At 50.4% G+C, this 27,781-nt stretch overlaps 1 protein-coding gene across 1 annotated transcript in view; it reads left to right on the top strand.

Annotated features, from left to right (window-relative positions):
* Positions 1–12,181: 12,181 nt before the first annotated feature.
* The window catches only part of LDLRAD4 (low density lipoprotein receptor class A domain containing 4), a 311,621-nt gene continuing 296,021 nt past the window's right edge, over positions 12,182–27,781 (top strand). The window contains 1 exon segment of the mRNA XM_027088398.1: positions 12,182–12,609. The gene's annotated coding sequence lies outside the window, so the exon portion shown is untranslated.

The raw sequence follows: 27,781 nt of genomic DNA, 5'->3' as shown, positions 1-27,781 counted from the left end.
CACGCCTACAGTTGTATTATTTTAATTCTAATCTTGTTCTGTTAAACTATGAAATGAAGAAAATTAAAACATGAGGTTAATATTCAAGAGTGATTATGTTGTATATACAATATAAAAATTGATCTGTTGTAAGTTAGTGAAAGTAAATAATCCAAGACTCAACACTCATTTTTTATCATTCATACTGATTAATTGGCAAAATTCAACTTCATTTTGGTTACGTAAGTGCAGACTTTAAGGAAAATACTCTTCATCATCTGTTTAGAAGAGTGCAAGTTAATTATCTAAAGGATAACTTCACTGGGCATGATTTAATTTATGTATGTATGTGTTTGTTTATTTCCCTAAGAAGAGTGATTAGAAGTCCTATCAATTATAGAAATCTCATAGTCTGCTCAGAGAAAATAACTTGTTGACTTTGGTAGAAAAACAGCAATTTCTAGTTATTACATTAAAATAAAGCCAGAAAATAGATGTAGTAATGGAAATAAAGAGAAATATCAAAATGGTATAATTGACAAACAGCTGGAATACCACTACCTCATACCATATGTACAAGTAAATTCCAGATGGATTGAAAATTTTAATGTAAAACCTATAAGATTAAACTGTATTAGATTTTATATGTCTGTAACTTTGGATGGGAGTGAACTTCCTAAGCAGGAAAGGAAACCCAGAAGTTATAAGGGAAAGTCAGATAAATTTCTTTTAATTGTTGTAAAATATGCACAACATAAAATTTACCATCTTACCGTTTTTAAGTGTACAATTCAGTGGCATTAAGCACATTCACATTGTCGTGCAGCCATCACCACCATCCATCTCCAGGGCTTTTCCATCTTCCCAACAGATGTATTTTAACACACAAGTTTAACATATTGAACAGCAAAAAGACACCATAAATAAAGACAAGAGACAAACCATATGTTGGGCAAAGACGTTTAACAACACTTTATTTCTAGCACCCGGAGTGCTAGAAATCCTATAAATTGGTAGGGAAAGGCAATCCAATAGAAATGTGGATAAAAGAACATAAATAGACATTTCACAGAATGATAATTTTAGATGGCTAGTAGACATCTGAAAATTGGTTGAGAAAATGCAAATGAAAGCAAGAATGAAATACTTTTTTTTTAATCCATGAGATTGAAAATTAAAATGTGTCATGCATCCCTACATTGCTGGTGAGTGAATTGCTGGAAATTGGTATGGGAAATGCTAATTATAGTAATAAATACCATTTTTTTAAACTCATCAAATTGACAAAAATTAAAACGAATAAGAAATATCCTTTGCTGGTAGGAATGCAACTGCTAAAACTTTTGGGGGATGTAATCTACAAATACCTACTAAAAATTAAAATCCTTTCACCCAGCAATCAACCTTTGGGAGTCTATTTTATAAAAATGAAAGCACCATTACATATAGCTATACGTATGTATACATATACATATATGTATGTACGTTAATACCACGTAAGAGATGCAAATACAGTATCCTGAAAACATCCTACTGTGAGAAGCTGTGGAGGTTAAGAGCCCTGTCGGGAGAGAGAGGCCACAGGCCCTGCAGTGCCAACAGGTGAGCAAGAAACTGTCTTGCACCTGGGTCATCCTGGCTGAGTGCTCCCCAGATTCCTGGCCCACGCAAATGTGCACAAAATAATGTTTTAGGGTACTTTGTTATGCAGCAATCTTGGTTTCTATAAGGAAAAAGTCTCTTTCTGCTATTCCCTCACATCATTTAGTTCCTTTTTATAGAACATGTGAAGGTACTTTTTTTTAACCAAAAATCTCTCTCTATTTACTAATGGAGTCAAATAAGCAATTTACATTAGGAAACAAAGGAGAAAGTTATTAAGTTTTATGTAAAAAGTATTATAGTGTTGATATTTGGGGGAAAAAACTCATAACCAGAGGCAACAATCTTCTTTTTGCAAAATAAGCTACATGGCCTATTTGGTAGGCAGTACATTGTAATTGCTTTGTTTTTATTATCCCTTTACATGTTTTAAAACTTTGCCAGTAAAGCTTTTCTAATAGTGCTGAAGAGACGTTTTTCCTGCTTACTTGGCAAAGTTTGCTCTCTGAATAAAATAAAAAGCAAAAGTTGTGTTGATTCTCCTCCTCTCTCCTCTTGCTCCTCACTCTTCCTCTTTCTTTTTCAACCTCCTTACCTCTCTGCTTTCCCCAGAATCAATCAACCAGAGTTCTCATTTGCCAGCAACAGGACTCCACGCTGCACTCAACACAGCGGGGATTTGTTGGTGCATGTTCTCGATGGCGGAGCCAGAACTAGGCTTGGACACAGACAGGGGGCCTGGGCACAGGGAACACAGCTGGGGCCCAGCAGACCTGCCCCTTCTGTGATGAACTGGACATCCAGTTGTGTCCACTTCCTTAAACCCGCATGTAAGCCCCATGGGAGCATCTGATTTGCCTCACCTGGGGTAAGTGTTGCCCCCATGGTGAATGGGGTGGGAAGGGAAGATCTCCAGCAGCAGGCATGATGAAAGAATATCCAAAAAGGAGATGGGGCTGCCGGTAGGAAGGCACACAGATGGCCACTAAAAACGTAATTTCATCAAGGTTCTGCTTAGAAAAAAGCAACCAAAAATTGAAGATGAACATAACTTAAGACCCAGAAATCCCATTCTAAATGTCTATATACTGCGTGTCTAAACACTAAGAAGTCCCCCACCTGTGTGCAAAGAGACATTAACAAGGATGTTGATTGTAGTAATGGAGTAAGAGTGGAAAAAAATGGCAACTCTTAAATGTCATCAAGAAGAATGTGATCTATTCACGTAGTGAAATACTATTACCAGTTAAATGAACTAAAACGATGTGTCAACTTGAATTTTTTTTTTTTTTTTTTTTTTTTTTTTTTTGCGGTACACGGGCCTCTCACTGTTGTGGCCTCTCCCAGACGCATAGGCTCAGCGGCCATGGCTCACGGGCCTAGCTGTTCCGCGGCATGTGGGATCTTCCCGGACCGGGGCACGAACCCATGTCCCCTGCATCGGCAGGCGGACTCTCAACCACTGCGCCACCAGGGAAGCCCAACTTGAATAAATTTTGACGCGTAAATGAGTGCAAAGGTCAAATGTACACTATGATAGCATTTATATAAAGTTTAGAAACATACAAAGCCATATAAGCATGTATATAGTTTCAGAATATGTTTATATGCAGCATAGGTATAAAAACCTGGATGGAGAGGAATGGACCGATGTCCAGAGACAGTTCTCTGACTTTCTACATGTCAGCACATCTTGCAGGCGAGGCCCTGCCTGCCTTGTGTTCTGCACTATCTTTAGAAGGATGTTCATGTAGGTAACAGACTTGCCAGACAGAGATGTGTCTCCTTCAGCTCCTCTCCTGTAACACAGCCCACTGTGCTGGCAGGTGCCATCTGGCCCTCTTGGCATGGCCCTGTGAGAATTGGGGCTCAGAATATTGGTGCAAAAATGCTAATACTGCTATTGCTGTGGGCAATGAATGGTCCCTTGTCTCTGACCCTGGAGTCGCATGCCTTCTGCCAGCATCCAAGAAACTGTAACAGGCGATAGTATCAGCTTACAAATGGGGTAAAATTTCAGATTCTTCGTAACTGTTGACAATTACCTTCAGGCTAAGAGTTGTCTCTAGGAAGGGAGGAAGGGGCCTGGAATAAGAGGGGTCAAAGGGAGGTTGTACATTTCTTTTCTCAAGAAAAAGCTCTGAAACAAACATGGCCATGTGGTAGTATATATGCCCTTATTATATTCTCTATATTTTTTGGTATGTCTGAAATATTAAATTAAAAAGTGAACTTACATTTTAAAAATCCCAGAGAAATGAGTTTTTTAAAACAATAATGAGTTTTCTTTCTTAAACTTGTAATCTATAGATTGGATCTCCTTTCTTTTTTCCTTCGTATTACTTTTCATCATGTTCATCTCTGTGTTTTTTCCTCTACTTTTAAAAAATTTTGCTTCAATTTTCTTGTTGAGATGAAATTTACATAAGATTAGCCATTTTAAAGGGAACAATTTAGTGGCATTTGGCACATTCACAATGTTGTGCAACCATTACCTCTATCTAGTTCCAAACTATTTTCATCTTTCCAGAAGAAAACACTACTTACTAAGCAGTTACTATTCTCCCCTTCCCTCAGCTCCTGGAAACTACCAATATGCTTTCTGTTTCCATGAATTTAACTACTTTGGATACGTTTTAAAACAGCATCATGCAATATGTGACCTTTTGTGTCAGGCTTTTTCCATTTAACATAATGTTTTCAAGGTTTAGTCACATTGTGGGTTTGAATTTCTGTCTGGGGTCATTTGCTTTTAGTCTGAAGAAATTCTTTTATTATTTCTTGTAAGGTGGGTCAGCTGCAACAAATTCTCTCAGTTTTTGTTTATCTGGAAATGTCCTATTTCATCATCAGTTCTGAAGGATAGCTTTGCTGGACATAGAATTCTTGGTTGACAGTTTTCCTTTTGAGCCCTTTGACTATGTTATCTCACTCCCTCTGGCCTCCATTGTTTCTGCTGATAAGTTAGCTGTCGATCTCATTGGGGCTCCCTTGTAAGTGAAGAGTCGCTTTTCTCTGGCTGCTTTCAATATTTTCTCCTTGTTTTTGACTTTCAGCATTCCTGCTATAATGTGTCAGTTTGTGGATCTCTTTGAGCTTATCCTACTTGGAGTTTGTTGAGTTTCCTGGGTGTTTAGTGGGTTTTTTTAATACATTTGGAAATTTTCAGCTCTTTATTTCTTCAAATATTTTCCACTCTTTCTGATACTCCCATTATGCATAAGTGGTTTGTTTAATGCTGTCCCATATTCTTCTTAGGCTCTGTTCATTATTCCTCATTTTTTTTCCTCTCCATTCTTCAGATTACTAATCTCTATCAACCTACTTTCAAGTTTGCTAATTCTCTGTTTTACCAGCTCAAATCTACTGTTAAGCCCCTCCAGTGAAAGTTTCATCTCAGTTATTGTACTTTTCAACTCTAGAATTTCCATTTGGTTGCTTTTCTTAATATATAATTTCTATCTGTTTATTGGTATTTTCTATTTGATATGACAATGGCATCATACCCTTCTTTACTTCTTTTTTTAATTAATTTATTTACTTTTGGTTGTGTTGGGTCTTCGTTGCTGTACACGGCCTTTCTCTAGTTGCGGCGAGTGGGGCTACTCTTTGTTGCAGTGCATGGGCTTCTCATTGCGGTAGCTTCTCTTGTTGCGGAGCATGGGGTCTAGGCACGCGGGCTTCAGGAGCTGTGGCACGCGGGCTCAGTAGTTGTGGTTCACAGGCTCTAGAGCACAGGCTCAGTAGTTGTGACACATGGGCTTAGTTGCTCCACAGCATGTGGGATCTTCCCGGACCAGGGCTTGAACCTGTGTCCCCTGCATCGGCAGGCGGACTCTCAACCACTGTGCCACCAGGGAAGCCCCTGCTTTCATTTTTAATCTCTTTCCACATCCAGTGCAACACGTCCTCAGGACCGTGTGAGGGAACATCTTTATGGTCCTACTGTGCTGACTCTTCTAGAAGCCCCCAAATGTCAGTGCCCCCATCAGGCTGCCCGGGGGCCTCGTCCTCCTTTTGCATCACTCTCCAGATCCCATCCTGCTGCCCTACACGAAGTTGTTGTGGACACATCAAGGCTTTGAATTGGTTTCTGTCAAAAAGGCTTGCCCGCAGAGTTCAGAGAAAGGAAATCTTCACTTTGTTAAAGGCCACTGGGTCTCCTGGGCCAGCAGCTCGAGCCCCTGGCCCTCCTCTAAGCTGAGCAGCTTTGGGGCTGCACTCTGGATGTGGGGGGAGTGGCGGTGAGGTCCCAGCATCGCCCTGGGGCTCCTCTCACACCCTACATCCGATCAGAAGGACCTTGGAGTGGCATAGTGAGTCCTCGGGCATCCGTTGTAGCTCGTGCTTCCCGCCCAGTGTCCACCAGCTGGGTCTGAGCTCCAGCCTCCCTGCCTGGGCCTCTCACAGTGACCTGGCCCAGCTATTTGTCGGCCCCTCTCCTGGTGGCTCTCAAACACTCGGCCGCATTCCCCCGGCCCCAGCCCCGCCCAGCAGCCTGAGCCCGGACGGTGCCGGTTCCTGGGCACCTGGGTCAGCTGACAGCAAACCAACCTCTGTGTTGGGACGAGTGTGTGAAGAGTACAACACAAGGCGGGTGAGGACAGGGGTGAGGGTGCCAGGGGAACAGGAGAGGGGACTGGGCAAGAGCAGCCTGGCTCCGGAGCCAGAGGCCAGGGTGCCGGGCTGGGGGCAGGACTTTGGGTTGGGTCCCAGGAGATGGGAGCCCCCGGAGCTCCTAGTATGGCCTGGTCAGGCTGCCCATGGGGACTGAGCACAGAGAGGAGGGGGAGGTTCGGGGCTGCTGGTGAGAGAGTCGGTGGCTTGGACGAGGGAGATGGGGGTTGCTGCTGAGGAGCACGCGGATTCTGGATGTAGCCACCTGAGTTTCCATCCAAACTAAGTCCACAATCCAGCCAGGGGAAACTTTTAAAACTCAGAAAAATAAAACCTGAATCATTGCACATCACTTCCTCGTTTAAAACTGGGCAGGAGACTGGGGTGTGGGGAACCCCACCCACAGGGCAGCAGCAGTCAGCTCTGGCCCTGCCGCCGCTGGGAATGAAAGGTTGAGGAGCTAGGTCTTCGCATTTCTCCGGAGAAGCAGAAATTTGAAATCTTTAGGTGAAATCTTCCTACTTTTACCCTTTAAAATAATGGAGGTCAAATGACACGTTTTGAGGATTTGACTTCTGCTCATAGGAGGCAGTCACGAAGTTTGCTGGATGGAAAAACTGATACTCCTACAGCTTAGGTATCTTTATTATTATTGTTGGTCTTCAGACTTTCCCCCTTGACACAGCGGAGGGAAAGTATATGGCAGTGGTGGTGGTTATGAGGGGAGGGGTGACGGGGAGGGAGGTGGGGACGACCCCAGGGTGGGGGATGCTTCAGATCCTCTGCCATGGGCTCCTTGCTCCGTCTGCAGTCGCTGGGCCCTGTCCATGCCTGACTCTAGGAGGTGAGGATGGGGAAGGGGTGGTGGTGAGGGCAAATGACTCTGGAGGGACTGGACTTGCAGCCCGGGCTCTAAAATGATGGGCTCAGAAGATGTTCCTGCTCCTGGCCCCAATCTGGAATCAGACACTGCTCGTTGTGAATGACCAATACTGAAGCATCCACAGTGGTTTCAGCAGCAAGTTATTTTATTGGTTTTAACTGCTTTTTCTTCCAATAACATTATGCTACATGTGTGTGTGTGAGGGGAAAGTGATACCCCAGCGTTGGAGACGCCAGGATGGGCAGCCACTATGGACGGCTGTCTTCCAGCCGTGGTGTGGCAGAAGGACCAGGGCCCAGCTCCCCGGACGTGGTGGTCATGTGATTTGACACATCATTTAATATACGTGAGATCCAAGGTTTGCTTTAAGGATGAAATAAGTATGTAACTTCTGGTCGGGGTGCCTCTGTGCTCAACAGAGGGCATTGGCACAGAATTATTTTAACATAATGGACCTATTTCTTCCTCTTGTACAACAAAGACTCTTACCAGAATTCCCAAATTCTACTTTGATTTCGCACTGATACTTTGATATACTGTAAATAATATGCTGTCAGCCATTGAAATATGAACCTCTCAGCCTACAATTCACCCTGTCCTGAGTATTTATAGGACTAAGATGAATTTTAGGACTGCTTCAGAAGGGCAGCTGCTCATGCCCAGTGATTACGGGAACATGAGGAAGTTTGCCGAAGAACCTTTCCAATCAGTTTACTGACACCTGAAAGGTCAGAAGGAGAGATTAATTTATTTTTGTTTCCTGTTAATCAGTCTCCTTGGATTAAACTTTGCAGTCATTTAAAACCTTTCATTATGGTTTTAATTTACATTTCCCTAATGAGAGAGTACCTTTTCACGTGTTTACTGGCTATTTCATACCTTCTTTTGTAAAGTACCTTTCAAATAGTTTGACTGTTTTGGGGGGACACTTTCCTTAAAGAAGCTAGGTTGGGGGTTACGTTCTCCACAAACAGTTGATCTCTGGCTGAGACGGGGAGATACCCTGGCCCACGATTCTGTGTCGGTCAAGGTTGGATCACAAAAGCAGAACATTTGTAAGTGACACGGAGTCGGTACTTACTACAGGCAGTAGTGGTAGTGAGCAGCGCACGGAAGGGCACTGAATCAGGGCCTGGCAGGACTGGCAGGTGGGCAGGAAAACTGGCTGTGAAGGGGGGGCAGGGATAGACGGGCACTCACAGCACCACTTGGGCCCACAGAGCAAACAAACCCTGTCTGTCTTTTGTCCCTTCAGCCTAAAGGACACAGGCGACTGGCAGAAGGTGCTGGCGTCCTTCGCCACGAGGCTGTGAACACACCCCTGACCCAAGACAAGGGGACGAGGGGACACAGGGAGAGCAGGTCAGGGGTGTGCGGGCTGCTTGGTGCCTGGCGCCCTGCGTTCCTGGCAGGTCCTGGCCACTGCTCGACCCCTCCTTCCGCGTCGCCCACAACTTTCTCTATGGCATCCCTAACCTGCCTTAGAAAAAGACTAAAGAGGACAATTCAGGTAATACAAACTTTAATGTTTTATGAAGTGGACCTTTTAAATTGCAAAATGGGGCAGAAGGCAAGAAGCTCTCACAGGATAAAGAATAGAGAACGAAGAAGAGACAAAGAGGAAGCACGCAATCAGTGGGGGCTGCAGAGCCCGCCTTGTTTGGGGTGAGGAGGCCCAGAGCTAGTAGTGCATCTGGGGACGGCTGGCTGGATGCCCTGCATTTCTGGTCAAACGAGTGCTTGTAGGACATGAAAGTCATCTACGTTTCGGTGTGCTGACAGGTCACCCCAGGCATGAGTGTCTCCATCTTCGGCCTAGAAATTTATTTCAACACTTGCAACCCCAAGGAAGGGAATTCCGGGGAGCACGGACCCCTGTGGCTAAGTTGACCCAGTACAAAGTCACCGGAGAGCCTGTCCTTGCTGGCAAGGATGAGAAAGGGTGAAGGAAGCTGATAGTTACTGAGGACATTTTGGGCCAGGTTCTGTGCTGAACACTGAACTCACTGACCATTTGTACCCCGCTGACTGACCGTGTGTCAGAAAGCAGTGTGCTAGGGTGGGGGCTGCAGCAGCCACCTTCTACCCAGCTGCTGGTCACTGCAACGGAGAGCAGGCCCCAAACTCAGCAAGGGACCAGCCAGCCCTGAGGGGCTCTGCTGGACATGGGGGAAGTGGACGGGGGTCACCACGGCACCAGAGGAGGCAGAAGCTGTGAACTGTTGTGGCTTTAACAGACCAAGGAAACTTCACTACACTTTACTATCTGCAGGTGGTTTGAAAATAACGTTCATCGCTCAGGAGTTGTTCCATCATTTTTGATAACTGATGCGTAGCAGCCACACCTAAGTGCATCTGGATGGACAGTCTTTGAGGTGATTGTTTACATCTTTTACTTGCCGTATTCTTCCTTTTCCTATACCCGCTCCCCTTCGAAGAGAGAGAACAGATGTTTTTTGTTTGGCCCAAGGAGAGTATTGCAGCAAGGCTGAAAGCAGAAGTCGCCTGCAAAATATTTTCCTTTCTGTCTTTGGTGATTTAAAATCTACACTCATAGAGGGGGGAGTGAGGTTTGTGGGTTCTGGAGCAGTGGGGGCAGCCAGATCCCAGAGCGGGTATTTGCATGGAGATGCGGACATGGCCAACCTCACAGCAGATCAGGTGAGGAGGGAATTGTTATCTACAGTTTACAGATTGGACACTGAGACAGTTTGATGGTGCAGACAGCACAACAAAATGTGCCCGTGACACGGCTGAGACACACGGGACAGAGGCCTCCCTCCTGGAGCTGAGCTCATCCGTGTCCCGTCCCGTGTATTTATCTGGATGGGGTTTCCCTTCCCCAGCAGAATTACCCTCAATGCAAGCATCTCTCACTCCTTCTCCATTTCTTATTAATTTAAAAGGTACAGCGAGTAGGGTGGATCTTTTTTGGATAGCTTGAGTCCCATCCAAATGTTATACATGAGATCCAAATAACCGAATTATATTCTCCGATTCACATTTATCTTGCGGTTGGTTGGGGCCCTCAGAATCTTTTTTCAACATTTGCTCATGGTTACCCTTGTATTTTTGTCTCCTTGGATGACTGACCTTCTTCTGTAGACTAAGTACAGTCAGGATTTAATGGACACCAGGTAAACTGCAGTGGATTTATACTGAGAAAGAATGTTTCTCACATCCCACTCCTTGAAACCATTTTCAGTTGATTTCCACCCAGTTTAGTGATATTTTACCTCAATATTATTTCTTGTCCATCACAATACGAGGCTCCATTCATTTCCCCGATCTCTCTGGGGCCCTTCCTAAGCAGCAGGTGCAGTTCTGGCCGCCACGGACACATGTGCTCCACTCTTCGGAGCAGAAGCAAGTGCTGCTCTCCTGGCCTCTGCCTGGGCCCTTGGCATGAACACAAGAGGTTACTAACGGTCAGGTGAGCTGGCGGATTTTACAGAGAGCAAACGTGCATCCAGACGCCTCTGGCTCTGCCACTGCTGTGGCGAGTGTGTGTGTGTGTGCAGGGCTGTGGGAGGGGGCAGCTGAAATGCAGAACAAATATGAGGACAGCGTTCCTCCCATAGCTGTTTTCCAGAAATAGAAACAGAGACCTGCACTTTCTAGTTATAAATTAGGGAAGACAGCAAGAAATGGGAATGCAGAATGAATTAAGATTCATCATAAATGGTAAAGCTGAGGCTAAGATGTAAAATTCGGGTCTCAATTTAAGAGGGTTAAATCGTACGCAAGGAAATGATGCCCAAGTGAAATAGAAGAACAAATTGTTTCCTGTTCTTGGAAAAAACATTTTCTCCACTGTCCATGGGCAGTTTCAGGTTTAGAAGGAAAACGCCATTTCTCTGTTGACCTCAAGAGGGCAAGAAAACAGTTTCTCCAACCCCATAGCTGCTGTTAGTTGGCACATTAAATATAGGCTAGCAAGTAGATGCTTGTCAAGATTCAGATTACCTGTATTAAGCACTGATTAGCTCACTTCTCATTTAAAGAAGTTTTCCGTGGAGGCCAGATTCAAAGCTGTCCCACTGCTGTAGACACTCCTCATTTGCCTGGGGCCTGGGACTCCCTGGGAGCTGGGCTGAGCTGAGCAGGAGGGATGTCAGCGCGGCTGTAGGTGGCAGTATGGTTCAGCTCCCGCACTGTGCATAGCCAGTTCGGGATTTTGTGGTCTGGAGACAAGTTAATCTTTCACAGCCTCAACTTTCTCATCTGTGTAATGGGGAAGACTAGCTGCCACAGTTGTCCTGAGGATTGAATTAGATAATCTCCGTAAAATTCCTAGCACAGGGCCTGGCACAATAAATGGTAGTTAATATTGTATCACCTATGAGCACTGATCAAATCCTACACAGCAGTTACCATCATAGCTGAGGACAGCTGAGGACTGTTTAAAGGAAGTTGAATTAAGCTAACATTTCACTAACTAAAATGTTACTGATAAGTTAATGTAGATTTCAAAAGATTCTTTTTTCTGATATTATGGAAGCATGAGCTGGTCAACTTTTGGCGGGGAGGTGGAGACATTGAAAATTAGCTGCTTTAATTAGCTGCCCTTCTGTTATACCAGGCCTGAAACCCCAGACTGGTATATTTTGATATGTCTGCTGGGGAGTTAATTTTGGCAATTAATTTGTCTAATTTTGGTGGCTGTAATAAAGCTGGGTTAAAATGCCCGTATGCTGTGGCAGTAACCAAACCCCTATCAAACACAGTCAGGTTGGCCAGTGTGAATGCTAGTACTTCTGGAAGACAACATGTATACTGTCCGCACTCAAGTGGAGTTTAAGTCCCAAAGGCCTTCCTAGGAGAGATGTAGGTCCTCCAAGGAGAAAGGGTCGCAGTGGTAAGAATCCACCTGAACTCCCCATCTGGGAAGGGGCTGACTAGGTGGGGATAGAAGGATTCATCCGTCCCACTAAAGGCCCTGCAGCCCTACTGTGCATCTCAGCTAGTGCCAGAAGGCCGGCTGCCCGCGGCGCAACCCCCCCCCCACCCCCCGCCGCCGTCGTCTCCCGGCTCCGGGATGGAGTTCCCCGTCCGGCCGACGGTGGGCGCACGCCCAGCGAGGCCGAGCCGAGCCGCGTGCGCAGCCGGGGGTCCCGCGGCCCGGGCGCCCGCTCGCCCAGCTCGGTGCCCGCGGCCCGCGGAGGTCAGCGCGGCCCGCGCGGGGTCCGGCCAGCCCACCCCGCCCCCGCCCGGCCGCCGCCGGTCCAGCTTGGAGGGGGATGGGGAGAGCGGAGAGGCCGGCGGACAGCGAGGCAGACGGCGCGGAGGCGGAGGCGGCACCCGCGGCACCGTCTCCCGCTTCCCTGCTCGGCGCAGCGGGCCGGCCGGCCGGCCGGGCCGGGAATCTCCTGCGAACCGGGGAGGAGCTGCCGCCGCCAGGCCGGCTGAGCGTCCGGGGAGCGTGGAAGGGGGCGGGGAACGCGGGGAGCCGGGGCCGATCCCGGCCCTTAAAGCAGCCCCCCCGCGCCCCGCGCGCCGGCAGCCTCACTACAGAGCCGCGGCCGCAGGTGAGTGCCGACCCAGAGCTCCGGCGTCCGGCCAAGTTCGGTGCCGCGCGGACCGGGGGCGCGAGCGGCAGGACTGGGCGCCGGAACTGGACGTCCGCGAGCCAAGCCGTCGGCGGGCCGCCCCCCACCCCCGCGAGTCCCGGCGGCGTAGCGGTGGGCACGGCGGCGCCCGGGGCGCTCCCGGGGGCGGGCGCAGGAGGGCGGTCCCCACCGCACAGTCTGCTTCCCGGTGCCCCGCACGGTTGTGCGCCACCGCGGCGGGGGACGGCGTCTGCGGGCAGGTTGTGCGGGCATTGCCAGAGTTTGCGGGGAGGGAGGCGCAGAGCGGCGGGACCCTGGACCCCGCGTCCCGGGCACTCCGCGTCCCGGGCACCCCGCGCGCTGAGCAGGGCGCGGGCCGCAGGGGCTCCAGCAGCGGCTGGGAAGCAGCTTGTCCCGGCGCCGCTGGCCCTCAGGCTGAGCCCCGAGCCCGCAGGAAGCGGGCGTGGGCAGAATTTCTGTGACCCTCACGGCGGAATAAACAGGAAGCGACGAGCACCCAGCCCAGCCGCCCTGCCTTTGTTGTGCGGTCTGCGGGGCGCAGCGCAGAGGACGCCTCCCGGGACCCCCGCCGGCCCCCCGGGGGCTAGGCGCGCCCCGTAAGTGCGTCGCCCGAGACCTGGGCTCGGTGCTGGGCAGCTCGCCGCGCTGGCCCCGAGGGCAAATCCTTGGTTTTAAACTTTTTTTTTTTTTAAACTGGTAAAGGAGGAGGCTTCCGATTAGGCGGAGGTTTCTGGAGGACGACGGGGACCGCGGCGGGGTGGGTGGCACCTGGAGAAGGCGGGTAGGTCGGGCCGCTTCCCGGGTGAGCGCGCGCGGGTTGGCACAGCGGGAAACTCGTAGCGAGCTGGGACCCAGACGCAGGAGTGATTACTGAGTGCTGGTGGACACATAAACTAGCGTAATTTTTGTTTTCCCCAGAGACTCTTTTAATTAACTAAAATTGGATAATCCTGATTTGCTTCTTTTCTCTTTCTCTGTGTTCCATCTACTCCCTTCTCCTTCTCCTTTCTAATTTTTTTTTGGCAACTTCGCATTCCTGGACCCTTCGCTTGTAGTTCAGTGCTGCTTTCTAAATGTTAGTTATGATGGTGGTAATATTTTTGGATGACCTACTGTGTGTAGGTGTTGTGGGATGAGGTGAGGTAAGCTGCACCGTGTTGATTCCAGAGCTGCTGTTAGTAGGCTTCTCGCAGTGGAGGTGGGTGGCGATGGTGAGCCACCCTGGCTCTTGGAAATACGTGGTCCTGTGGCTGGCATGGAGGTTGGTGCAGCCCTGGGGGCTAGACCAGGAAGATTCCTTTTAAAATGGTCCTTCCGCCTGTTTGGCTAGCTAAGAGGGTGTTCTCCTAGTCTGTCTCCCCTGAAGCTGCAGGACAGTGTGAGTTACAGGACAGGTTCTGGAGGATCTGCACTGAGAAACTGCCATTGCATCCAGTCAGGTCTGCATTTGCATAGGAGTGTTCAGTCTTACCAGGACTTATATTGCTTCTACTGTCACCTGTACATTTGCCCTTGTACTCTGCACTGTTCTCTTGAACATGTTCTTTATGTTCAGTGAAGGGTCATGTCAAATTTGAGTCATTGTACAAAGGAGTAGATCTGATTATTATCCATGTACATGTATTGAATTATAATAGTTGGTTTCCTATCCTTGGATGCTCTTTGATGGCTCTTGCAAAGAAGTGCTTTTTAAAACATGGGGGTATATTCCTCATTATCTTTGAGAGCTTAATTCTTTTAAGAGCTTCACTTTGCTATTGACATTGAGCACACTGTTAGGAATTAGGGCTGAGACTGTAAGTGCCAGTAAGGGATTTGCTGCAATGGGCTTGTAGCTGCCTTCCTCCCTTATTTTAAAAGCCCCCTCTAATTTCTTAACATTCTGCTGTTACCCTCGAAAGAGTCTTTGCTGTGGTTCTAGTTTGTGGAGGCTTGTATTTACGATGGAGAAGGCTTTTCCCAGCAGGTATTAGGGCTGTCTCTAGAATCCTCTCTGGGGCCCTTTGCATGACCACAGTCCTGCAGAGGAACCCAGCCAGTGCCAGCTGCTTATTAAGGGATTTTGTGCCCATTTGTTGGCGTATTGTTTGAGTCAAAGTCTCCTGCCCCCACTTGCCAGAGTATATAGACAAATATTTATTCCCACCCCCCCAATGCTGACAGTGCTCTAAGAATAGTTTTCTTGCCTGGTGCTGGGAGCAGGACCCGCCCGCCTGCAGAGGTGTTTACAGTTTGGGCCTGGGCTGCAGTGTGGGTTGACTTAGCAGCCTGGCATAGCGGCCTGCATCTCCTGGGACGTGCTTGGCTTTTCCTCAGGGCTGTTGGAGGGTTGCCTCCCAGCCTGACAGGAGCATAGGGAGGTGACGGTGACTTAGTGCCCTGGGTGCGGTTCCTGGCCTGTGGTCCAGCAGAAACCCCTAAGCTTGTCCAGATCCCTGTGCAGTCACCCCCATGGTCTGGGCAGGAGGTCATGGCTTTTTGTCATCACGTAAAACCAACCACTCAGCGCTCAGGGCAGGGACACTGGCAACTGTGACTGTTCAGATCTTCCTGGCGGCCCTTTGCAAGTTTATTCCTATCTTTCTTCTGTGTCTGGGCTTATGGCGTCTCTGTGATGTGTCTGTTCTTTTGGGTGAGAGTTAATAGAGAAGGAAGAAAGAAATGAAAAGATCATTCCATGTTAACCTGGAAAATTTTTAGAAACGTTTGACGTACTTCATATAGATTTGTGGCTATTCAATGTAAACGGTGTGGAATGCTACGGGGTCCCCAGTGCCCTCTCTCCCTGCTTCCACCCCCTCCTTTTTTAGGTCACAGAACACTCTCCTGGAAGCCAGTATTTTCTCATGTCAAAGTGACTTTCTGCCTACATGGGATTTGTTAGCTTAGAGTTACACCGTGACCTATACCATGGGTGTGATGGAAAGTGAATCTTCAGTTTTTAAATAGCAATGTATAGCTTCTGACTCCATCTGAAAATTTAGGCCACAAGACCTGCCATGTATTAGGGAGATTTTTTGGTGGCGTTATTAGCTTTATTTTTAGGCAGCTAGGGGACACAGGTGAGCACCTGTACTATTAATTGCTGTAGAAATATTGGGTTCGTATTTCCCATTAATACTGTTTTTCTCTCTATCATAGGAGGACTTGAAAATAATGTTTGTGTTGTCTCCTATCCATGTGATTTGAGTATGGATTGCTTTTCTTTGAATTTCCACTAAAAATGGTACTTTGGCCTTTTAAGCTGTTTTTGTAAGGACTTTTCTTTCCACCAGGCTTGTTTTCCAGATAGGTCTTGGAAATTACGAAGAACATAGCTATAATTTCTCCCTTGATTGGCAGCAGAGCGCTTTCCCGGACAAAAATAAGGCTGCTCTGTGCCAAATGGTTGACTTTTCTAGAATAAAAACTCTAAAGGGTTTGCAAAGAGTCCTCTGGTTAATATATTGGCATTCCCAGAACCCACTAAAACCCCGGCAGCCTGCCAGACACCACTTAATGAGGACGCAGAGTGTCTGGCTCAAATCCCCACGAGCAGAAGCGGGTGGAGGCTGCTGTCCACACCCTTTATTAATTTTTAATGACCGTACTTTTGTTTTGCAGATTTTGCTCTGCACCCCCTCAAGACCAACAGACACGGGTGCCACCCCTCCCCCACTCATTTACTCATTTCCTTGGCATTGGAAAAGTGTTGAGACTTTCAAGGTTTAGAATCCTGCTGAGGGATCATTTCTGTTTGCATGAGTTCTTTTGTGGTTGGCTTTCTTTTTTTCCCATTCTTTCTCCCCCAGCCCTGCCCCCACCCGCCTTTATTTTGGAAGAGGAAGAGAGAAAAGGAACAGAAAAGGAGATAACTTTTTTTCTTATGATGCTTTATTGTCTGCTGGAAAAAAGAAGCACTTATGAAACTTTAAGTTTGTCAGACAGTTTATATGACAGTGCAAGTTGGTGCTTGCCAAGCTTCAGACAGATTGCTAACGTTACATGACGGGGATAAATAAATTACCGCTGTGAGCGGTGGGCAGGGCCTTGGGCACCCAGGAGCATGCAGGATGTGCAGTACGTGGGTGTGTGGAAGGTCTCTGAGCGCTGCCTGGAATTCTGTGACTTGCTTTGGAAGCGAAAAGGGTGTGTCTCTTGCTTTTATTTTCGCCAGGGCTGCAGGCGGCAGAATCCAGGGAGCAGCTCTGTATTTTTCCCGGCCTGGTGGCCCTGCCTCTCGATGGCCCCTTACCCCCATGTCTCCCCTCCTCTGCATCAGGGGACATGGCACCTCGTCTTCCATCCAGGGTCCAGCTTCCGATGAAACTAAACTTTGGCTGCTGTTCTTTCTGCAGGTGCAGGCATTGAGAACAAATTGTCTGACATAAGTGTGTGAGCTGCCTGGGAGGGGGCTGGGTGACACTCCTTGGGCACAGTGTACTTTCATCCCTGGCGTGTGGATAGTCAGCTGGCAGAGTGACAGGTGTAATGAACTTAATGGTCTTGCTCTAGTTGCTGGCGGACACACTGCTTGTATTACAAAGCCACCTCCTAAGTTGGGCCCTGGCCAAATGACTCGCAGGATCTTCTCTGTGCAGACAGGATTCAGAGCCTGGACTGGCTAGGAATTGGGTGGGTGTGAGCGACATGGTCCCTAAATGGACCTAGAATTTCTCTTTAAAGTAAGCCTGGGGGCTTACCTGCTGGCGCAGTGGTTGAGAAGTCCGCCTGCCGATGCAGGGGACGCGGGCTCGTGCCCCGGTCTGGGAAGATCCCACATGCCGCAGAGCGGCTGGGTCCGTGAGCCATGGCCACTGAGCCTGCGCGTACGGAGCCTGCGCGTCCGGAGCCTGTGCTCCGCGACGGGAGAGGCCACGACAGTGAGAGGCCCGCGTAATGCAAACAAACAAAAAAGAAGTAAGCCTGCTCTGTCCAATTTGCAAAAAGGCCCCATCCCATCCTACCCCCCCACCCTGCTATCCAGCCATATTGTGGGGTGTGGCAAGGTGCCCCCCCATCCCTGGGGTTGTGGATTGCAGGCTCCCAGTGCTGCCTCCTTGGTTCCCCAGAAGTGGACTGGGCCTCTGGTGGCCGGTCCATGGCCCTGGGACCAGCAGCCTCTGCACAGAGTTGGGAGGGAATTTCGAGAGTGAAATCCCACTGTTCCAAAGGCGGAAGGCCAGGCCATGCTCGGGAGGGCTCCCCCGGGCAGTGGTCAGAGCGACAGCAGCACCGCCCCTGTGCCAGGCTGTCCTTAGCGTTATATTAGTTGATTGAAGCCCCCCAGCAGCCCTGGGACGTGGGCACCGCCACCATGCCATTGGCACACAGGCAGCAAGAAGCCTGAAATGCCGGAGTGAAGAATCGCTGTCTCGTGAGCAAAGGTGGAGGTGGCCACGTCACGCTGGGGCCTGGGCTGTGACCCTGGGGCTGGCCCTTCCTCAGGGACCACTCACGGCGGGCGGAGGGAGACCAAGTCTCTCCTCGTCCCAAGCAGGGCCCAGGGCTCCTCCTTCTTTCCTACCTTTGTCCATGGCTCTGATTTACACCCCACCTCCCGGCCCCACCCCCATTTCTAAACCCTGCTCCTGTGCCTGTCCTGCCTGTGCTCACAGCCTTGGTTTCAAGAACTGGGCCATTGGTGGCTCTGTTTTGTCCACGTTGAACCTCGTCATCCCAGGAGGAATCAGCCAGAGAGTTGATGCCTGTGGTCCTGGGCTCTGTGGAACCACCTCCGCTGGTCTTCTCTGGGTGAGGTTTGTCGGATGTCGGTCCTGTCTTCTGAGGGGTACCCGAGGCCTGCGGGGCTGGACTGAGGTAGCCCAGGCCCTCCCGGCTCAGCAGGATCCAGCAAGTCCCTGAAAGTGGGGTGAAATGAAAAGATGATACATCTCTCAGATTCTCTGTCTCACTCCGAGGGGGCGTGGATTAATCAACCACATGTATCTGCGTGCAGTTCTTGTGTTCATCCCAGACAGACCTAAGTGTTTGAGGTTATGGGGCCTGAAGTGAGGCCCCAGGAGGTGCGGATGTCCAGGGTCCTGCAAGACGGCTCCCCAGCCCTTTGCAAACCTTCCCACGGCAGCAGGTGGGACCTGGCCTCTTCACACCCCTGAGTGGCTGCGTGATGCCGTCCCCTCTGAGGGGATTGTGGTGGCCACACACTGTGGGGCCTGGTGGGCCTCTGTCTAATTTGGTCCCTGGGGTGGGGTTGGACGGGTGCTCTTTTGCGTTGGGGGCTGCACTGGCCTGGGAGAGTTCCTGTCTGGTCCCCCTGTCAGGCATATAGGGGCCCGGGTTGGCCCTAGACCGGGTTCCACCCTCTATTTGAACCTGACTTTATTCCAGAGATTCTTTCAGGCCTGGCTGAAACCAGTGTCATGGATCTAGTCTCTGAAATCCTTTTTTTTCCTGATTATATACTTATTGAAGATAATTAGGAAACTATGAAACGAAGAGGAAAAAAAAAAAGAAACAAGAAGAAAATAAAAATGACTACAATTACCTATAATTCCACTACCTTTAGAGATGACCTCTATTTACAGTTTTGTAGATTCTTTCCAGACTTAATTATAAAATCATGCATCAAACTTGTATACTTTTTATAAACTTAACGTTCCATCCTGAACATATTTTCATGTAATTTAAATATTCTCCAAAAATACCACTGCTGATGACTATTAAATTCTACTCTGTGGTTATATTGTTTTTTTTTTTTCTAAGCCCGTTTTGGGACGCTGAGGCTGTTAGCAGTTTTCCCTATTATAAATAATTCTGCACTGGACATTCTGATTACGTCCTTTGGATAGCTTCCTCAAGGAGGAGGTGGTGGGTATAACTTTTAGAGGCTCCTCCAGAAGTATTACCAGTTGCTTCTCAGAAAGGCTGGGACACTGCACACGGACACGGGGGTGACTGTAGTCTTGCCAGTGCTGAATATTGTTATGAAAAAAATCTTTTCAAGTTTGGCAATGAAATGGTATGTTTAAATTTTTCTTCCCATTCTTCTGTTGTGAAAATCAGGGCGTGGCATCTGGGGATACACAGGTGAAGAGAGTTTTGCTGTTGCTAGAGCTTTGCTGTGGGCAGATGCAGTGATTTTAGTGGATGCTTCCAGCATGGAGATAAGACCTTTGTGCTGTTTTAAATTCGAATTAAATGTACTCAAGAACTTTGTGCTATTTTAAATTGGAATTAAACCTGCTCAGGTAGGTTAAGGGCACGAAACAGTCTAATAATACATTTTAAAATAAAATTACGGGATTTTATGGCCAAAGACTATGCTTGGTCTTTCCCCAACATCCTCACCCTAACCGGCTGGGTAACGTGGGCCCCGGGTGGAGGGATGAGGTGGGGGAGGGGTGGCTCGGCAGCAGCTGCTTGAGGAGCTGTGTGACACTTCCCTCAGTCCTTCCTCTCCCTTCTCAGCGATCGCTTTTTGAGATCAAACTCTTCCCTGGCCTTTTGCCCAAGGATACCAACATAAAATTCATTTTCTTACTGTTTCACTCGATGGCTGACGGGAGACACCTGGCCTGGATGCCCTCTGCTGGGAGCCTCTCCCTTGGTCCCCTCTATGCTTTCGCAGACTTCTGTTTCCAGCCTGAGGGTGTTGGCGCCCACACTGGCTGCTCTGGAAGCTCCAGAGAAGGAAAACCATCTCAGTATCTTCAGTACGTTGCAGTTAACTAAAGTTGGTTTTGTTTTCCTCGAAAGGCAGCCTTTTTGGCTGAAAGGTTGGGAACAGCTGGAGGGAGCAAGACATGACACCTGCATCTTGAGGTAATTGAGCCCCAATTAGCTTGTTCTGGTCACACACACCTTCGTGCGTCGGTGCTGGGGCAGGTGTGGGTGCTTACCACGCCCCGGGGTGCATGCTGGGAGCGCCCGGCACCGTCGGGCGTGGCCTGGTGAGCAGAGAGTATGGTCCGAGGGGCCCAGGTGGGCGCTGGTGCTTGGGTGAGTGACCCCGGCCCTCCAAGCACAGCCTGTGGGGAGCACCCTGGCCGTTGTCTTGTCTGCTTGGTCCCCCTGCTGGCCATGTGGGCAGCCACACCACGCTTTCCAGGTGCAAACACACCCTGCACGTGGCTAGCAGGGCAGACGGGGCCAAAGCCCTGGAGGTGGAGCGAGCAGAGGAGTTCCCAGGGAGTTGGTCATGGAATAGATGTCATGGAATAGGTTGCTGACACCCCTTGTGTCCCTCCGCGTTGTTTGCTGCTGGCTCGTGTGTGTGCGCGGCTCACACACTTGGGTTTAATCCAACCTGGTGTGCTCCTTCAGCAGGATGATAGAATGCTGGAATCTTCCAGTTGGAACAGAGGGCCTTTCTGGACATAATGCAGCATGATTTCAAGGTTGGGTAATGTTTACAGCTGGATGGCTTGGTTGAACTATTATATTTCTATTACTTTGTCTATTAAGATAAATATTGCCCCCTTCAGAACTTAGCTTTCATCCTACTGGTATTTAAATATAAGAGTCACAATTTTTTACTTCCAAACTAGAGGTAGGTCCTGGGATTTAACTTTTTTTTTAATCTGAAGAGTAATGTAAAAATAATAAATATATATACACAGTCATAACTATATAACTTATGTAGTAAATTTAGTCCAGAGAAAACATAGTGTTTATTTCTGATAAAAGAAGTTGGCTGTTCCGTGGATTGGAGATTTTGTTATTTGATGGACCTCTGTACTGAGTGCTTCGTGTGAATGTTCACGCTTTTATTGTTATAACGTGGTTCATAGAATGGATTTTAGGAATTGGGGCACATTTATGTGCCTGAGGGAACGGCTCCCGTTGTGCCCTTGGCCACCCAAAGAAGCAGCATCAGGGCCGTAGTGTGGGCCTGAGCCGCCCAAGGGGATTTGTTGTTCATAGCGCGCATACGCATCACCTCCTGGTTTTGAGGAAAGTTTTGCTGTAAGGGGGTGGCTTTTGTCTGTGGCTCACAGCCCCCCTGCCCAGCCAAGCCCCTGGAAGGCTTGTGACCTTGGGGAGGTCAGTTTGCCCTTCCCTAAAACAGCCATTTTCCTGCCTCTTAGGTTTGCAGGGGATCAAACGAGATAAGGCTCATGTAGACCAGCAGGGAGGGGCCCAGCGCTGCCTCAGTGAGAGCTCGGTAAAGTGTGGCTGCCTCCAGTCAAAGGAGCATTTGGGAAGCACCCACCCAGCCTGTGAGGCGGGGACCCCGCTCCTTCCCGCAGGACTCAAGGAGCAAGTAGTCTGGCACAGGAAGCAGCCAGCAGTGAGGACAGGCACTTGTAGCCAAGCCCTGGGTTTAAGAGCGGGAAATACCATCTGAGCCGTTCGTTCATCGGGAAAGATTGTGTACCTGGGGGAGGGGGGGACAAAGGCCCCTGGGCCTATGAGCTCTGACGGCCTCACGCGCCCTCCCTCCCCTCCTCCTCTGCTCCACGGGGCCCCGCGATGTCCGAGCACACGGTCCGCTCTGGGCAACCTAGGAGACTTCAGGGAGAGGCTGGCTTTGGGCTGAGAGGTGGCCAGAGACCGGTTTGCGGGGCGGACAGCAGGGAGAGGGTTCCCCTGTCCAGGGCTCTCAGAGCTGTGCACGCTGGGGTCTAGAAGGCACAGACAAGGGCGTAAACCTCAGTACAGTGTGTGCGGGGCCCTGCTTCCGTCCTCACGTGTGTAGTTTATAATCAAGTACGCATGACCCGTGTGTGCTGCCCACACTTCTTTGCTCATAGGAGGACATGTGTGAACAGTTGGGGCCACTGTTGGCAGCGGGACCACGTGTTCAGGACCTGCCGCGAGGGAGCAGCTGTGGTGGGGAGGGCTGGCACCGCGGGTCCACAGTGACCATGTGGCTCCTGTGTTTAGGGCTCTAACGCACCCCTGCGGGAGGGCGCAGGGAACCCTATGCGGTGGTTCGTGTGTAAGGGCTGGCGACACAAACTCCATGGCCCCTCCCCCAACTTTGCAGCCCTGGCTCCTGTGTGTGGCCCCTTTTCCTGAGTCTCCAGGCGGTGGGAGCCGGGCGGATTTTGACGCGATTTGGTAATGTGCAGTGCCGGCAGGACAGATTTGTCGAGAGCTGACCGTCCAGAAGGTGAGATGATTTACTCAGTGGAGCATGTCAGTGAGTACATTGGGTTGTAAGGCCGAGAAACGCTGGTTCTCGTCCTGCCCAAGCAGAACGTGGGTTGTGGCTGGAGCTTTGCTGGTGAGACCCCATCTGGACAGGCGGCGGGAGTGGGTTTGGGCTGATGTGGCGGTAGAGGGGGCTTTCGGGGGAGGGGCACAGGTGGTGGGAAGAAGTGGCACTTGACCCGTGACCGTGACCTGCGTGGTGGAGGGTGGAGAGGCAGGAAGAGGGCTTGCGGATGAGCACGAGCAGAGGTGGGACTCGGAGGCGTGTGCGGCGAGGCGCCGTCACTGTCACCAGTGGGGACAGTCGTGGTGCTGCGGAGAGGTTGGCAGACTGAGTCTCTTGCAGTTTCTGCCCATCTTTGCTGAAAACCGAATCAACCAGCCATGTCGGTGAAGAGAAATGGGTCCCTCGGGACACCTGATTGTTTGCCCTGGGGGCCCTGTCCTGGCCTCAGCTCTCCAGTACTGGGTACTTGTTCACATTTCACAAAATGCGAAAATGTTCATGCTCCACGCAGCTCACACCAGGGGGCCAGGCTTGTCACTTTCATATGGTGACAGTAGTGGCTTCTATTTGCAAAACACTAACTTTTTAAAGCTCTTCACAGACAGCATCTAATTTCATGATCCTTGGCTTTAAGGAACAAACAAATAATGAAGCGCATGTGGAAGTGTAATTGATCTCTAATGCGGCTGTTTGCTGAATGTGGGATTCAAATCAGAGTGTATCTTAATGTGCAAAACCTCCTGGGAAGAGGTGGCTGGCAGTCGTTCAGGCCGCACGGCGGGTGGTTTTTTGAAGGGACAAGGCTTTGCAGCTTGCTGGATGGGCAGGAACCTGGGCAGCATGATTTTGAGAGGTTAGGGCAAAACACTAGTCAGACTCAGAAGTACAAGGCCATTTGAGGGCTGTGCTGAGCAGTCGTTTCCCCGTGGTTGTGCAGAAAAAGACATGGGGTGAGGCGAGGTGCGTGGGGCAGCCGCTCTCACCTCTGTTCTTAGAGGAAGGTGTGCTGGTGGCCCTTTGTGGCACTTAAACTACAGCAGGTCCTGGCAAACCTGGAGTGTCGCCCGGCGGTCGCAGTGGAGCCGACGTCCAGCAGTGTGTCCAGTGTCCTTCAGCCCTGGCTTCTTTTCCCTAACATGGCGTGGCTGCTGTCCTGGTGTCCGTCTGTTCAGCTGTGGATGCAAGTTACTGCCGGTTCTGTCTCTCCGCTTCTAGCAGAGTAGTTTTCGTGCTGCGTTGGGGCCCTTTTCAGGTGACATAAGGCAGCCCCAGCCCTCACGGTGCCCGGCCTCCCCTGTGCCTCGGCCTCTGGCAGTTCTTCTCCACTCAGTTCTCCTCTTCTATGGGCACCATGCGTCCTGTCCCCTTCTTGGACCCCAGGCGGAAGCCACGCTTGCTCTGCAGTCTTCTGCTCTCTCGTCTGCAGTCCCCAGAGGTGCCATGTTTCTCCCCGAGTCCAAGTGTGTCCCAAGCTGGTGATGGAGGCAGAGGCTGCAGGGTCTCCTGCTTGGACACCCACTAAACCACTAATGAGGGGTAGGTGTCGCTCAAAGGTTTAGGCAGGAAGGAAGTGCTTTCCGCCCTCCTTGGGGTGCTGAGTCTGTGGGATCAGTAACTACTGCAGAGGGTCAGCAGCCCACGGGGCATTCGGGGGACGGCCCGACCCTGAAGGATGGTGCGGGCAAGATGGCCCCTCCTTGCTGAGCCAGGCGCTTGTCTCCTGTGTTGTTTGGATGTTCTCTGCTGTTGGGTGGAGTGGTGACTGTGGAGAGAAGGGGGCAGGCGGTTGGCGGGCGTGACGGGGACAGTGAGCAGAGCCTGGCGAGCCGGCGGGGGGACCGAGTGCCCCTTATCTGAGCCCTCCTTTCTTTGACTCTGCCACTGACTCTGGCGTGGTTTTATTAACAACTGCCTTGTGACAAGACGTGGTTGGGTGCTTGGTGATGTGGCCAGGAGTTGGGGTTGGTGTCAGAGTGGCCCTCAGTGCGGTCTCCCCCTCATCTGTCAGTGGGGAAGCTTTCTGACCCCAGAACCTCCCACCCACGCCTGGAAAGCTTAGAATTCTGTTGTGTGGATTGAAGTGGGCTCTGTATTATGTGGAGGCTCTTGCCCCAGACTCTGACTTCACACTCATGCCCGACTGCCCAGTGGGGATCTCCAAGCCTGTGTCTAGAGCCATGTACTTGCCCCTCCCCACCCAGTGATTAACAGACACATCTTGGAGCCCTCCTGGGCTCCCCCAAATCTGGTCACTTGTCACTGTCGCTAGTAGCTCAGTGTGTCCCTTCCATGGCCTCATGCGGGGCCTCCCGACTGGCCACTCGCCTCCCCGCCACACAGTCTGCTTTCAGCCCAGCGGCCGTGTGAACCGGGCCAGGGAACCTGGGATTCGGCTGCTCCGCCTGGCCCGGGGGTCTGGCCGCCATCCCCTGAGGCTCCTCACCATCCAGCTTCACCCACAGGGCCTTGTGGTTGCTGCTGAAACCCACCCGCCGGGGCTGTGTGTCTGTCTCTCACTTCAGGTGTCTGTTGGGCATCCTGCCCATACGCTGTCCTGGTTTCCTCTGTTTGTGCAGGGGGAGGTGCCCAGGACCGTGAGTGCAGGACTGGGGAGCGCGTGCTGGACGCGGCAGGACGGCAACTCCTGGGGGCCAGTGTGGGCACCGGGGGTCCCACCACAGTCGTCAGGGGTCAGGCCGGGCCTCCCTGCAAACACACGGTCCTGTCGGAAAGGCTGAAGCAGAGCTGCAGGCTGGGGGGTTGAGTGGGGTCTGGCACAGCTCAGCATCCACATTGTCCCCCTCCCCTCGCCCCTCAGGTGTTTCCTCACCTACATTAACTTTTATTTTACCATTTTCCCCCAAAGTGACCTACCCGAGAGAGAAGCGATTGTTTGCCTGACCTGATCTCGCTCCCCTACCCGCCCTCCCCGCCAGTTTAACCCGCTGGCCAGATAAACTGCAGATGAATGAAATATTATCTATTTGTTTCAAGCAAATTAATCAAACTATAAAAGATCATCAGACTTGTTAACTTTATTAAGATCATCATAGGTAGAGATTTTCCCTTTAGACAAAGTGTCTTTATTATTTTCTTGGTTCTCCTTAGCTGTCTTCTTCTGTTCTTGGGATCCGGAAAAGTTCAAAGTAGAGAAAATTATCATCTGTGCGTTGTTTTTCCATCTTTACAAAGAAGACTAAGTCCTTGACAGGTACTTGGGAGCCTGACTCATCCTCCAGACACCTGACTGTGCTTTTATTCTGGTGTTAGATACGTCTTCTTGAGTTGTGTTTTGTTGCCTTGGATTTAAAATCCACAAGGATGTGAAAACTAAGTATTTAGTGGAACAAGGAAAAAATCCTGAATAAGACAAATTCCAGTTAGTGGCAAGTAACACTGTGGTTCATTTCCGCTGATGGATTTCAGCCCGTGTGATGTGTCACCACACACTAGCTGTGCCTATGGTGAGGTGGGGGTCTCCCCACATCCAGGGGACACATCTGCGGTCCTGCCCCGACCAGCAGGGGTGGGTTGTCTCGAGTACCGATCTCCACTTTCTGCCTCCATTAGGAATCTGGTTGGACTGATGCGGGCACACGTGCCTTCCTCTGGAAAACAGGCTGCAGGGAGATGCACCAGGACCTTAAAAATGGATGTCTCCATTGTAGCCCCGAGGGAGATTTTGAAATCCCATCTTTTTACCTTTTCCGTATTTGCTACAATGATCTTTTTTATAGCAGGAAAATCACCAGTGAACTTGATTTCTTCAGGCCATGGAACAAAAAGTCAGTTTCTGAAAAACTGTGGAAAACAATGTGATGTGTGTCTTTTTAAGCATCTTGGAAGCATGGAGGGAGTTGCTATGGGGACGGTGAGGTTTACTCTAACGGAGAGCGGCTCCATCTGGCACCACACGTGCCCCCAGCGCCCTACGTACAGCGGACTTTCTCCTTGATGTGAAAACAATTACATGCAGAATCATGATTCCATCTTTTCCCCTCAAATCACCATTTGGCTTTGATCTAAGAGCAGCCTCTGCCTGCTCTGTGCCTGGGGTCAACTGGGGTCACCTGCGAGACCGCCCTGCCTGCCGTCTGAGACTCCATCTTCGCTGCTGGAGCGTCCTGACTGGGTGCCCAGCGTCCGGTGTGGGTAGAATTAGCTGCTGCTTCTGCCCCCGTGCTGGCATCTGCACCCCTCCCGCAGCTGCTCAGAACCAACATGGTCCCACCTTGATCTAGAGAAATGGTTGTAAGTGTCTGTCCTGGGTCACGGTGGGGACGTCGTGACTCGAGCAGTAAAGTTGTTTCCTGTTTGAGGGAGAGCAAGGCAGAGCGACACAGAGAAGGGGGAGGGGCGTCCACAGCTGCCCCAGAGGAAGAGGCTAATGAGCAGGTTGGAGGCGGGGGTCCTAGAGCCCCGGTGGGGGACTCCCTGCCCCCCTGTGTTGGGGCTGTGCTTGCTGTCCATGTGGGGTGTGGTCTTAGGTCCGGCTGAGTTCCGGTTCCCCCTCCTGGAAGGTGGGGTGATCGTGACCCTCAGGCGTCTGCTTCAGGGACTGGGGACTGGACTTGTGGGAGGCGCCTTGCCCCATGTCCTGCCATCGACTGGTCCTGTGCTTCCGCAGTGTCCTCCCCATGCAGATGCCCTGGTGGCACCCACTCCTCTCGTCTAGACGCCATCTACAAAGGAAGGCCGTGGTGACCGACGGGCTGGGGCAGGGACTGGCCAGCATGCCCTGTCCTCCTGCCTTGGAGACGCCGTGGTAACTTCCTTTGGAGCCGCAGGGTCTGGTGGAACGAGGGTGATTCTGCTTTAATGGGAAAAGCAACTGGAAGACATTCAGGAAATGTGGCTTCTTGCTCCCAGCCCCTTCCTTCAGTGGACACTATTGCTCGACCACCCTGGGTCAGGCACCAGTCACTCAAGACCTCTGGCCTCAGTTTCCCCACTGAGAGCCCCGTGCCAGCCTCCCCCCAGCACTCCCCACACAGGATTTCTCTTGATGGATTTTGTTCATTTGTG

This window comes from Aethalodelphis obliquidens, unplaced genomic scaffold (genome assembly GCF_003676395.1).
Source record: "Aethalodelphis obliquidens isolate GAN/ISIS:26980383/991018 unplaced genomic scaffold, ASM367639v1 scaffold63, whole genome shotgun sequence".
Lineage (NCBI taxonomy): Eukaryota > Metazoa > Chordata > Mammalia > Artiodactyla > Delphinidae > Aethalodelphis > Aethalodelphis obliquidens.
This window is presented reverse-complemented; position numbering and strand designations above follow the sequence as displayed.